Source organism: Durio zibethinus, chromosome 11 (assembly GCF_047325235.1).
Source record: "Durio zibethinus cultivar Kanyao isolate XHJ-2024 chromosome 11, ASM4732523v1, whole genome shotgun sequence".
NCBI lineage: Eukaryota > Viridiplantae > Streptophyta > Magnoliopsida > Malvales > Malvaceae > Durio > Durio zibethinus.
The window spans coordinates 13,756,868-13,769,943 of record NC_143172.1 but is presented as its reverse complement, the minus strand read 5'-3'; positions in this window follow the sequence as shown (position 1 = coordinate 13,769,943).

Here is a 13,076-nt window from a genome sequence, read left to right as displayed (position 1 = left end):
ATCGATTCTTTATTTTTTAACTTGTGGTGTTATCCCAGTCGATTCTGTAAAACCTCCGAGCATGATTTCTAAGACCTCCGGACATAATTTCGATTCGCGATGTTATCTCGATCGATTCTTTATCTTTCGACTTGTGGTGTTATCCTAGTCAATTTTGCAAGACCTCCAGGCATGATTCTCTAAGACCTTTGGGCATGATTTCTAAGATCTCGAGCATAATTTTGATTCGCGATGTTATCCCGATCGATTCTTTATCTTTCGACTTGTGGTGTTATCCCAGTCGATTTTATAAGACCTCCAAGCATGATTTCTGAGACCTTCAAGCATAATTTTGATTCACGGTGTTATCCCGATCAATTCTTTATCTTTTGACTTGTGGTGTTATTCCAGTTGATTCTATAAGACCTCCGGACATGATTATGTAAAACTTTTGGGCATGATTTCTAAGACCTCCGAGCATAATTTTGATTCGTGGTGTTATCCCGATTGATTCTTTATCTTTCAACTTGTGGTGTTATCCAAGTCGATTCTGTAAGACCTTCGGGCATGATTTTGTAAAACCTCCGGGCATGATTTCTAAGATTTTCAGGTATAATTTTGATTCTCGGTGTTATCCCAATCGATTCTTTATCTTTCGACTTGTAGTGTTATACCAATCGATTCTGTAAGACCTCCGGGCATGATTTCTAAGACCTTCAGGCATAATTTTGATTCACGATGTTATCCCGATCGATTCTTTATCTTTCAACTTATGGTGTTATCCCAGTCGATTCTGTAAGACCTTCAGACATGATTTCTAAAACCTCCGAGCATAATTTTGATTCGCGATGTTATCCCGATCAATTTTTTATTGTTTGACTTGCGGTGTTATCCTAGTCGATTCTGTAAGACCTCCGAGCATGATTTTATAAGACCTCTAGGCATGATGTCTAAGACCTCCGGGCATAAATTCGATTCACGGTGTTATCCCGATCGATTCCTTATTTTTTTGACTTATGGTATTATCCTGATCAATTTTGTAAGACCTTCGAGCATGATTCTCTAAGACCTCCGATCATAATTTCGATTCACGATATTATCCCGATCGATTCTTTATCTTTCGACTTGTGGTGTTATCTTAGTCAATTCTATAAGACCTCCGGGCATGATTTTGTAAGACCTTTGGGCATGATGTCTAAGACTTCCGGGTATAAATTCGATTCGCAGTGTTATCTCGATCAATTTTTTATTTTTTAACTTGCGGTGTTATCCCAGTCGATTCTGTAAGACCTCCGAGCATAAATTCGATTTTCGATGTTATCTTGATCGATTCATTATTTTTTGACTTGCGGTGTCATCCCAATCATTTTATGTTTAAAAAAAAATCACGATTTGCTTTCGGATAAAATTATTGTCTTTGTCTTTACCTTATTCCTGATTCTCAGGAATGTGCAAAGAGGGGCAACTATAGACACCAATTTTATTCGGGTCTACTGTTTTCATTTCAGTATAATATTAATAATTTTAATAATAATAATAATAATTTTTAAAAAATAATTATTAATTATATAAAAAAATAAAAAAAATAAAAAAACAGAAAGTAGGGTGGCTGGCGCTGCTGCCGCCCTCGACCAGCCACCCTATAGCCCTCTGACTAGCCCTCTGTCCAGCCACCAGACCAGATAGCCACCCTACCACGCCTACGACCACCATCTATCCCCCTATTTGAAGCTTCTTAAAAACCCCCAACTTCTTCCCCTTAGCTCTCTCGAACCCTACATTTCGAAAGCTCTCTCGGACATCCCCTCTCGAAATCTTTCAGACAGTTATTCACCTCCAGACACACTACCCACAATACCTTCTCGGACACCCAGACACACAAAAAAAAAATCCTTCAACCCACACCAACCACGAAAACAGAAACACAAAAATAAAAACAAAAAAAAAGAAACAAACAGTCATTCTCGTAAGGAGGAACCTCAGTGCCGAGCTCCCTGTAAAAACAAAGAAAACATATCAATTTTTGTTTCAACAAAAAAAAAAGGTAGAAAACTTCAAGGCCCGACCTACGACGATCGGGGTTGTTTTTGGTGAAAAGAAAGCCAGATCTGGAAAGAGGGCATTGAAGAGAGCTACCAAAATAATTTTTGCATTTTTCGATGATCGAAAACCATTGACAGCGACCGCAGGCGACGACCCAGGTGGTAGTAGGCACGGTGGTCTGACGACCGGATGGCGAGCTCTCCCCACAGCTCTCTCCCCTTTTTCTTTTTCTGAAAAACAAAAAAAAATGAACAAAAAATTTCTTTTTTCAGTTATATATAAAGACTAAAGAGCAAAATGACGTTATTTTGACCAAGGAAGATCCGCACGTTGACCCGGATCCGACCCGGGATCCGCGTAACTTGACCTGTGGACCCGTTCTTCCAACAGCTATTGACCAATCCAATTGAATCACACCGAATCGTAGATCGTTCAACCGAACCACGTGTCGAACTAACCCCTTTTCGATCCAACCGAACCGTCGTTGACCAGACTGTTGACCGGTACGATTTAGGTAAAAAAAATTTTTTTTAATTTTTAATTTTTTTATATATATTATTATTTTTGTTATTTTAAGTATTTTTACATATTTATGCATGATAAGTTCTTAAATTTGTTAGAATAAATGTTTAATTGTTTTAATAATAATAAAATTAAAAACAAGTAAAATTAAAAATATATATTAAAAATGCTCAAAAAAATAATAATTATTATTATTATTATTTTTCCTGCCTAGATGTTGGAGGGAATAAAAAATATTTTTCTAAAGAAATAATTCCTCCTAAATGTTGGGGAATTATTATTAATAAATTTTCAAAAAATATATATATAAGAAATTTTTAATTAATTTTCAAAAATCACTAAAATTGAACTTGCTTCGAAAATCTGCTTAGATGTCGAGAATTTTTAAAGATGTTCATATTTTCTTAAAAACGAAACCTTAAACACTATTTTTTACTTTTCAAAATCCTAGGTTTCTGAAACCTCATAAAATCCAAAATCCCCTTAAAATCCAAAATCCTAAAATCCGAAACCCCTAAAATCTAAAATCCCCTAAATCCAAACCTCTAAAATTCGAAACCCCCTAAAATCCAAAACCTTGAATTCCCAACCTTTAAATCCAGACCCCAAAATTCAAAACCCCTAAAATCCAAAACCCTAAAATCTGAATCTTCAAAATCTTGAAACCCTAACCTTGAAAACCTCTACGCAAGCCCTTACTCAAAACATTTTGGAATTGCTAAAGACACGTGTGAAAATCTCATTTGAAGTAATCTGTTCCCGAATACTGCCTAGATGATGGGGTATTTAGGAAACTTTACTTCGTTAAGTTTTTTTACACTAACTCTTAAATTCGCTTTAATAATAAAATTAATAAATAAAAAGTATAACAGTGAATTGAGATCTTAAATATAAACAGTCGCGCCTAAGCTCTACCTAGATGTTGGAGAGTCGGGGTGGCCTCATTATACTTAAGAATCCAACTTTTAAATTGTATCTTATCCTGCATAACATTCATTAGCATACATACGTTAGCATGTTATTATCAGTATTTATTTGCACTATTTTGTCTTTAATTTTTATTTACTACTTGGTGATAAAATATTTTATAATAAAAAAAGAATAATACTTTTTTAAAAAAATTTTGTGATATTACAAAATAAAATAAAAATAACATTACGAAAGAAATAATTTTTGGTACTCTGCTTAGATGTTGGAGTGTCACCAACAATTTTCTATAAAGAGTGTTATTTCATTTTAAGGATTGTTGTGTTAAATCTTAAGCAAAAAGAGTTATTTCAAATTCTGCCTAGATGTTAGAAAATTTTAAGATAATTCTTTAACTTAAAGATTTTCTCAATATTTCTAAATAAAAATTTTAGCAAAAATATTTTTTAAAATGAAGGAAATTAATATTAAATTTCAAGTCAAAATCATTTTTATCCAACACCGAACATAACGCATAGTTGAATGGTACCAATTTATAGGCGTTGTGGGGGTGCTAATCCTTCCCCACACGTAACCCACTCCCGGACCCAACCTGGTTTTTCGTAGACCAAAATTTATCTTTTTGATAAACTTTAAACCTTTTTTTTAGTTTATTTAAAAAACAAAACTTTTGGGTGGCCAATCACACCCCAACAAAGATTGGTGGCGACTGCTTTTTATTTTTTTTATTTTAAAACACTTTTACGTCGGACGATCCCAAAACTATTACGACACCATCCATAACAAACAGATGCACAATATGTAGGTCTTTATAGAATCTATCCTTGTTGCACTGTTGAAGACTTGCATCCAAAAATCTTCAGGAGAGTTATTATCAGGTATGGAGTTAATTGTCATGTCTAGCTCTTCCTATACCTTGCTGTTAAGACAACATTTGACAAAAATATGATACCATGATTCTCCTATCCTGCCACATACTAAACATTTGTTTTCCAGATGCAAACCTCCTCTACTTAGTTGACTATTTGTTGGTAAATAGTCATATATAAGACATAAGCGGATTTTCACCTATGGAAACACTTTGGCTATCCATATGATTTTCTAGATTGGATGCCATTGATCTTGGTTTGGACACCTTCTTCCTAGCACCCTCAATGCTTGAAAATATGTTGATTTTATGATAAAGTTCCCAAGCAGTGTGTCATTCGAGATGAGAGTATCTCAAGTGCTACGTTTGCTCAATGGTATACTTACTATTCTTTCCACATCTTCAAAAGAGAACATCTCATCTATGATCCCAATCCTCCAATTTGGTGATCCTTGATCAGTTAAGAGAGCTACCTTCATTGGTGTAGGCTGACGTTCCTTGTGAACTTCAACTTTATAGTGTGGTAGTTTGTTCACCCATCTGTCTTGCCAAATATCCACTCTCGACGTATCACCAATCCTCCATCTCGTACCATTTAGCAATATATCACTGCCAACCAACAAACTAGTCCACAAATATGAAGGAGCCGTGCCTTTTTTGGTCATGTGGGTTTGCAGCCCTTCCTCCCATATTTTCATTTCATTTTTTTTTCTCTTTTATATTTTTTTCCTATTCAAGCTTTTTTTTTTTTAATTTGATCATGATTGATCTAGAATCAACCAATTTGATGCTTTCTCTAACAATTTTTTTTAATGCTTTCCTAAAATTTACGATGAGAATTAAGAGAAAAAAAAAAGAAAAAGAATGACAGCAACATCTAATTCGGTATTTTGGTGATCAAATTGACTAAGGGTTACAATGCATGTGTTGTTATAATTATATGAAAAATTATAACAATCAAAATGAAGCAATGGAAAGTCTATCGTAGGGAAAATTATATTTAATTTAAAATTATATCTTTTGGTTTCCCCCCTTTTTTACTTGCAATTTTTTCTTTAAAATCCATGTCTCAATCATTTATTGAATACTATAATGATATAAATTAGCATTAAGAGTAATGTGTACATTAAAGTTGGATTCTCTTCATAGAAGAGATACATGCATCTCATATAAAGTAGAGAAAAAAAAAACTTAATATGCTAAGAGGAATAGGCTAACAAAGAAAAAAAGATAAAATTGGATCACTGTTATTTGATTTGATAACTATGTGTGTTGAGAAATTATTCCAACTTTTTATCAATGTGTTATCTCTAAAAACCAATTCTACCAAAAAAAAAAACATTATCATGCATTAATTAGATATTTGGATGTATGCATAAAATTATTTTTGTGGCTTCACCATATGTTTAAAACAAGCAACCGGTTACCTTTTTATGTTTATGTTTTTTGTTCTTATTGTCATAACGTCTAGATCCGGGGATCTATCGCTAGACGTTGACTTAAGGAGTCGCCACCAATCTTTTTTATCTAGGTGCGATTGGCCACCTAAAGAATCTGTCCTTTCAGGGAACACTTAAGTTTAAAGGTCCCTAAAAGAATAGGTTCAGGTCTACTAACCAGAACAAGGTTCGAGAGTTCGGTTGCGTGTAAGGAAGGTTATAGCATCCTCACAACGCCTATCAAAAGATGGTACCAGCTTAAATTTGTGTTATCCAATGAGCCTTAAAAATGCACAAAGTGATTAATTATTGAAAATTATTCTCAATTGACTCTAATACTTTTAACAGAAAATTGAGAAAATTCCCTCACCTCAGGAGTATGCATGAAAACTAATGTTTCACTTGCAAAGGCTCCATCGTCGGATTATTTAACATTAAAAAAAATTCAAAAGAAATAAAAAAAGAAAAAATGATTGCTTTTGTACAAGAGAAAATTGATACTTTCAACCTTTTTCCAAAATATTTTTTTTGGAAACTTTAATTTTGAGGAAAATTGATACTTTCAACTTTTCCTCAAAAAAAAAACTTTTTTTTTGAAATTTTATCTTTAAGAAAAATTGATACTTTCAACTTTTTCCTAAAAATTTTTTTTTTGAAATTTTTAATTTCGAGAAAAATTGATACTTTCAACTTTTCCCTAAAAATATTTTTTTAAAAATTTTAATTTCGAGGAAAATTGATATTTTCAACTTTTCTTAAAAAAAAAAACCTTTTTTTGAAAATTTATTCTTAAGGAAAATTGATACTTTCAACTTTTCCTCAAAAATGTTTTTTTTTTATTTTTTTTTAATTTTATTTAAAGAAAATGAAATAAATAAAATAAATAAGAATAAAATAAAAATTAAATAAATAAATAAATAAAATGAAAATAAATAAAAAATAGAAAAAAATATTAAACAACCTTAATAAATAAACAAAATAAAAAAATAAAAATAATAAAAAGAAAACGAAAAAAAAAAACTGAAGCGGCTCGGCTTGAGGCTCAGCTCGACTAACGGCTCGGAGAGGCGAGACACACGCGGGTTGAAAGCAGGTCGAAAGCGGGTCGACGCTCGGGTCGGGTTGGATCTCGGTAAAACACGCGGATCCTCTGGTTACTTAACGCAAAAACAACATCGTTTTGGAAGGGTATATACGACTGATTCCTTCATTTTTTTAGCAGATCGAGCCTCCTCCCTCTCTCTCTTCCTTCCTCTTCTCTTCTTTCTCTTTAAAATTTCTAAAGAAATATGGTTGAATATTCATTGGATTCTAGAAAATTCACTGAAATCTGGGTTTTTCACCAAAGTTCATCGAAAAGTTAGTCAGTTTCTGGGAATCTTCATCGAAAACTGGGCAGCTGGCCGAAAACTTCAAACTTGATCGAAATTGTCGTCGAAAAATTTAACTTTCACCAGAAAATTCAACCGAAATCTAGAAATTTTTTTGAAATTTTCAAAAAAAATTCGTAGAAAAATCTTCAAAAATTTCTCAACGATTTCTAAAGCTATTCTAACATCTCTAAACCCTTTTCTTGCTTTCGAATCTCTTCTGTCTGCCCTTTTTTTTCAGCCAGTAGCTTTTTTTTTTGTTTCTATGTTTTTCTTTTGATTCTGAGGGTCATTTTTTAGGGATTGATTAGAAGAGTTTCTGATCAATCCCAACTCTTTTTTGGATTAAGATTCAATCATCGAATCCAACATGGACTCTTTTGATTGAATCCCAATCCAATCTTTAGCCGAATAAATCAAAAAAATAAAAAAAATCAAATAAAAATATTAATGAAAATAAATCAGATAAATCAAAAAATTAACAGATAAATTAAAATTAAATAACAGATAAATTATAACATACAATCTGATAAATATACATATAATATTAATAGAAAAAAAATAATAATCAGGATATATATTAATAAATAATAGTAATAAATAAATAAATAATAAATACATAAGATAAAAATAAAAGAAAAATATATATAAAAATAATAATAAAAATAAAAAAAATGTAAAATAAAAAAAGAAAAAGAAAATAGACTTACCTATTTGGACCAGGCCTAATTAATCCGAGCCTGGACCAAATTGGGTGTCTGCAGCTGCCCTTCTTTGCACATTTTCTGTGAAACAGAAATTGCGCAAAGACGTAGACACCCAATCAAGACTCAACTCGACATTTTTTTTTATTTAAGATTTGATCAAAACTCCTCTAAGCAGAGGCTCAACGACTTTGAAAAAATAAATGGCTCCTCTAATTAGAGGCTCGACGACTTTGGAAAAATAAATGTCTCCTCTAATCAGAGGCTCAACGACTTTGAAAAAATAAATGGCTCTTCTAATTAGAGGCTTAACGATTTTGAAAAGTAATTACTCCTTTAAACAAAGGCACCCCGACTTTTGGAAAGTAGGCACCATGACTTTTGGAAAGTAAATTGCTCCTCCAAACAGAGGCACCACTACTTTGAAAAGTAAATTGCTTCTTGACAATCATGTCCAAAGGAGTTGAAAATTGTGTTTGAAAGAATTTCAAGAAATTATGCCCAAAGGCCTTATAAATCAACCCCGATACCAAGAGACATCCTATTTCAAGGATTAGGAACTTACTTGACAAGCTTTTTTTTTTCAATTTTGAAAATGTCTTCACATCTATCTCCTCTATGTGGGATTTTAGAATACCCTTGCTTCTTGAATTTATGTAGTATATGCTATGCAATGCATATGAATTTCAAATGCATGCTATGCAAATGTTGGCCAATTAATTTCTATTCAATGTATGGTACTCAAGTTTCTCAAGCTCTTTTCCTAGGTATCAAACCCTTTGATTCTTCAAAAATCAAATTACGCTGCTCTTTTGAGATCAAACCAGTGTAGCTCTTAATCATCTCTTTCACTCGCATTCTTCCTGTAAGAAATCTCTTTTCAAATTCAATGTCTTCATCAGGAACTAAACATCTCTATTCTGCTTTTATCACTTTTGACTTATTCAATGTAATGTAAAAATCTTTCATGCTATTATTCATTCATCAATCATTATTTCAAACTCAAAAAGTAAGAATGCATTTACACATTTCTTCCATTGTAGGGTATTAAGAAGAAAAGAATATGAATGGTTGAGAAACGGTCACAAAAAAAAAGACACAAAGAGTGAAATAGAATGTCTTTTATTAGCAAAATGTTGGTAAACTTTGGCCAAGAAAGAATTACAAGATAAGTGTGGGGACAAAGCCCAAAAATGAACAATCGGATGATCATGATAACATATCTTAAAGTTTTTCTAAAAACCCAACCCTCTGATGTATTTAACAACTTGGAGCTCCTCCGAATTTGCTAGTCTCCATGCTAATGAACTTTCAAATTCAATGCCATATTCTCCTTATCTAAGCTACCTTTTCAGGTTTTCAACTTAGACAAACCCCCTATGACTCAAACTGCCCTTTTAGGGTTTTCGCCTTTAGTCATCCTTTTTCATTCACTTTTTTTTTCATTTTTTATTTTTTTATTTTTTCATTTTTTTTCTTCAAGCATAGTATTTCTTCACAGCATCAGAATTTATAGGATTAGGTAAATCATTTTCATCCATCTCAGTCAGTATCAGCGCTCCACCCAAAAAAACCTGTCTCACCACATACGATCCTTCCCAATTCGGAGTCTATTTTCCTCTACTATCATGCTGGATTTGAAGGATTTTTTTCAAAACCAACTCTCCTTCTCGAAAGCAACGAGGTCAAATCTTCTTATCATGAGCCTTCATCATTCTTCTTTGATATAGTTGACCATGGCACAGTGCAGTCAATCTCTTTTCTTTTATGAAATTTAACTGCTCATAGCGTTCTCGAATTCATTCAGCTTCTTCCAACTCAACTTCTTTTAAAACTCTCAAAGAGAGGATCTCTACTTCCACTGGTAGTATAGCTTCCATCCCATAAACAAAAAAAAATGAGGTTGCCCCAGAGAGGTACGAACTGACGTTTGATATGCATGTAATGCAAATGGCAACTTCTCATGCCAATCTTTGTAAGTTTCGATTATTTTTTTTTTTAAATCCTTTTTATGTTCTTATTGGCTACCTCAACTGCCTCATTCATTTTCAGACGGTATGGTACTGAGTTATGATGCCTGATCTTGTATTGGGTATATATTTCTTGCATCATCTTACTATTTAGATTCTTGGCATTATCTGAAATAATTCTCTCTAAAAGTCCATATCTACAGATGATCTCTCTCTTTATGAACTTACAAATCATAGATCGTGTCACACTTGCATATGATGCTACCTCTACCCATTTTGTGAAGTAATCTATCATCATAAAAATGAATCTGTGCCCGTTAGAAGCCTTTGGGGTGATTGAACCAATGACATCCATGCCTCACATTGAGAATGGCCATGATGGTGCCATAACATGTAAAGTAGATGGCGGAGCATGGATCTTATCAGCATATATCTGGCATTTATGGTATTTACAAGCATAGTCAATGCAATCATTCTCCATTGTCAACTAGTAATATCCTGCTCTCATGATCTGTCTCGCTATCATATGTCCATTGGTATGTGCCTTACATATTCCATCATGCACCTCTTCATGATTTTCTTCGCTTCAGTCTTACTTACGCACCTCAATAACACCTGATCTCGACTTTTTTTATACAGAATATCCTCATCTAGGAAAAAACTAATAGCCAATCTCTGGATGACCCTTTTATCATTTTTGTTGCTTGAACTGGGTATTACTGATCTTTAATATACTGTAGGATATCATAATACCAGGGCTTTCCATTTTTTTCTTTTTTTACATTAAAGCAATAAGTTGGTATATCTCTAGCATCTGTTTGATGGGCTGAATGTCGATATTGTCATTAATTCGAATCATTGCAGCTAGAATAGCCAATGCATCAGCAATCAACTTCTCTTCTTGAGGTAAGTGGTCAAACTGGATATCTTCAAATTATTTTGTCAAATCTAGAATATACTTATGATATAGAACGAGTTTTGAATATCTCATCTCCCATTCTCCTTTCAACTGATATATAACTAGAGCTGAGTCTCCAAACACTTTTAGTGCTTTCACTCTTCTATCTATGCTAGCTTGTAAACTCATGACACATGCCTCATATTCAGCTATGTTATTTGTGCAATTAAAATTTAACCTTGCTGTTACAGGGTAGTATTGTTCTTCTGGAGAAATCAAAATTACCCCAATTCCATGCCCTAAGGCATTGATAGCTCCATCAAAGTACATTCTCCAACATTTTTCTCAATGTTCCCTTTCTTCTAGTTGGAAAATAGTCATTAAGTCTTCATCAAGGAATTTCTAGCACGATCTGTAAGAAATTCTGCTATAATGCCCCATTTTATTACTTTTTGGCTCACGTATATAATATCATATTTCGAGAGTATTACTTGCCATCTAGCAATTCTTCCAGACAAAGAAAGCTTTTCAAAGATATACTTAATTAGATCCAATTTTGCTATGAGCTATGTAGTATGATAGAGCATATACTGTCTGAGTCTTTTGGCAGTCTACACTAATACATAACACATGTTCTCCAATGAAGAATACTTGGATTCATATTTGGTGAACTTTTTACTCAGATAGTAAATAGCTCTTTTCTTTCGGCTAGCCTCGTCTTGCTGCCCCAGCATACGTCCCATTGAATTTTCACATACAGTTAAGTATAAAATTAAAAGTTTTTCTGGAACAGATGGCATCAATATTGAAGGGTTCGATAAGTATTGCTTAATTTTATCAAACGCCTCTTAACATTTCTCATTCCATTTTCCAGGATTATTTTTACGAAGAAGCTTAAATATGGGATCACATTTGTAAGTAAGCTGAGAGATAAATCGAGAAATGTAGTTCAATCTCCCCAGAAAATCTCGAACTTTTTTTGATGTGCTAGGAGGTGCCAAATTCTGAATGGCCCGTATCTTATCTAGATCTGCTTCAATTCTTATTTCACTGACCATAAAACCTAGCAACTTCCCTGACTTTACCCCAAAGGTACACTTGGCTAGGTTTAATTTGAGCTGGAATTTTTTTAACCTCTCAAATAACTTTCTGAGGCTGGTGACATGATCTTCATCCTCACACGACTTTGCAATCATATCGTTTACATACACCTCGATCTCTTTGTGTATCATGTCATGGAAGAGTGTTACCATGACCCTTTGATATGTTGCTCCAGCATTATTTAACTCTAAAGGCATGACTTTGTAGCAAAAGGTTCCCCATATGGTCATGAAAGTAGTCTTTTTTATATCATCTGTAACCATTTTTATCTGATTATACCCTGAGAAACCATCCATAAAGGAGAAAATCGAATGCTTAGTCGTGTTATCTACCAGTGTGTCGATATGAGGTAAAAAGAAGTTATCCTTTGGGCTAGCCTTATTCAAGTCTTGATAGTCTACACACATTCGTACCTTTTCATCATTCTTAGGAACTGGGACTATATTGGCTACCCACTCTGGATATTTAGCCACTTGTAGAAAACCTACATCAAATTGTTTCTTCACCTCTTCTTTAATCTTTAATAGCATTCCGAGCTTCATCTGTCTTAGTTTTTGCTGAACTGGCTTACATTCTGGCTTTAGGGGTAATCTATGCTCCACTATCTCTGTGCTCAACCTTGGCATATCCTGATAAGACCAAGTAAATACATCTACAAATTCTTAAAATAGGTCTGCCAATCGTTGCCTATCTCTTGATGAAAGTGAAGTGCCCATTTTGACCTCTTTCTTATTCTCTTCATCTTTCAAATTCACTAAGTCAACTATCTCTTGGTGAGGCTCAATTGGCTTATTTTCTTGTTCAATCAATCTCATTAGGTTCGAAGCATAACATATTCCTCAGAATTCTCTTCATTGTCAAGTTCATCAGTGTTAATTGAATTCTCAAAGCTAACCTCTTGATTGTTATCATGATTATCTTCATGTTCATTTAAAGACCTGAAATTGAATGAAATGGGATATGTTGGCAAGATGTGCTTGGAAAGATGGAAATAATGAAGACCCAAAAAGAAATGAAAATGCATCCTTCTTATTTTTATTAAAAATAATAAAAGATAAATGGCCCAAATAAGAAAGATCACCCTAATGCCTTGGGCAATAGCTATTGGGATGTTACAATTACATTGTATTAGTATCAAAAGTCACAGGCATCTTGATGGCACTCTAATTATTCAGCTCATAATCTGACGGACAAAGGCGAACCCACTCCTCTTGATTAAGCCCCACTTCATCTTCAACAGCATTAATGGTTAACT